Source organism: Pteropus vampyrus, unplaced genomic scaffold (assembly GCF_000151845.1).
Source record: "Pteropus vampyrus isolate Shadow unplaced genomic scaffold, Pvam_2.0 Scaffold20, whole genome shotgun sequence".
Lineage (NCBI taxonomy): Eukaryota > Metazoa > Chordata > Mammalia > Chiroptera > Pteropodidae > Pteropus > Pteropus vampyrus.
Genome location: NW_011888801.1, coordinates 6913826 through 6915664, shown reverse-complemented (window position 1 = coordinate 6915664; position 1839 = coordinate 6913826).

The window sequence follows — 1839 nt, the reverse complement described above, 5'->3', positions numbered from 1 at the left end:
GAAGGTGTGAGTGGGAGCTCTTCTCTCTCTGCAAGGTTAATATACAAGAAGAAGAATTAAGTGGGTTCAGATGAGCCTTAAGCCCACGGCATCAAAACGTGTGGAGCGCCAGGCTGCCCTTCCCCCAGATCTAGCTGGCTTGTCCCACTGTGACCCAGAACTTGAAGCCTCTATACAGAGGCTCCCGCCAAGTAGCTCAGGGGCCCTGGACTCCCACTCCACCCTCTTTTCCTCCTGCCCACCTCAGACCTTGCAGCTACTACCACCATTCGGTGTCCTGGCGCCCCTCAAGTTCACAGGCCCAGAGCCTTCCCCGACCTCTTCTTGTCTCCCACACAACTCTTTTCTTTAGTGCCCTGACTGTGGCTGAGTGGGTGTCCAGAGTCCAGAGAGGAGACAAGGGGAGGTTAGCCTCCTGGTGGCAGCTTCCCTCCTTCTTTCTGGGTCCCCCGGTTTCCTACGTGAAGAGGGGAGGGAGAGCACTGTACAGAGCAACGGGAATGAGCAGATTGCCTGTGGGTGTGATGTCCGGCCCACTGGCGGATTGGTGATGGTGTCATTCTTGCAGTAGTGACACCATTGGGAGAGGGTGGGTGGAAGCGCCTAGTTTTGTGCCACAGTGGGGGAGGGTGCTACCCGGCAATCCCAGGTCAGTGGGGCAGGAGGCCAAGCCGCCGGGCGCAGCCGAGGCGTGCATTGGATCCGGTTTCCGGAAAGACGCTCTGGAGCGGGCGCGGCTGGGAGCGCCACCTCCCGCCTGGCGACCGCAAGCCAACCCGCCCCCGGTCGTGAAGGAGGCCTCTCGGTCCGGCCTGGGGCGCTCCCTGGCGATCGCGAGGAGTGGGACCGCCTGCGTGTGGGGAGACTGGGGCTAAGCGCGCGGGGGCCCGCCGGGACCTGAGTGGAGGGGGTCCCCTTCCCTGCCACTCAGTCACAGCAGTCGTTAATGGCTCAGACACCAGTGTCATGGGCAGCGCACGAAAGGATTCTGCGACGGCTCCGCCGGGGGAGTACCCGGCGACTGAAAACGTGGCTAGGGGGCCCTGGGGTATTCAGACACGATTTTCTGCCACCTTTCAACTGGTTTCATTTTGTTTTCATTTTTCATTGGCGGATGTGATGTGTTTAATTTTGCATGCTAACGCAGTTTCTTCTGGCGCGGAGAGTGCGCGCACACAATGTTGTGCAACCGACAGGAAACCACCTAAATGTCCCCACTGTGGGGTGAGAGGCCTCCCAGTGTGGAACTCCACACCTGTCACAAAGAATGGGATCGATATATCTGCTTTGGCGAGGGACAATATCCACTGCAGATAAAATGAAAAGGCGACATGCAGAATATTGTGCACAGTGTAATCCATTTTTTAACGTCTTTATATTTGATTACTTTTGTGAGGACAAAGGAAAAATTATGGAGGAACACACATGGTTTTTTTGCTTTCTTCTTGGAAGGGGAAGGGAGACCACGTTAGATAATTTCATATTGTTTTATCCAGTGAATAAGATACACATATAATTCATATGACCGAAATAAAATGTATTTCAAAAGTCCTAAAAAATGTGACTCCAAAAAATTGGCCTCCAGAGGTTAGTGCTGGTGGACCAGGGAGCCGCATGCACAGCGTTGTTTACAATGGCACCAACCCCCAAAGAGGAACAGAGGTGAGCAAAGCCAAACCTCCTTAACCAGGAAGGCTAGACTGTTGGAATGGATAAACAGTTTATGTCACCAGAGGTTTCTAAGCTGGAGAAGGGCTTGGAGGCATTTGTCAGACAGCTCTGGCACTGATGTGGAGAGGAGACTGGAAGAACAAGAAGCAAGGAGAATAGTCAGCGGAC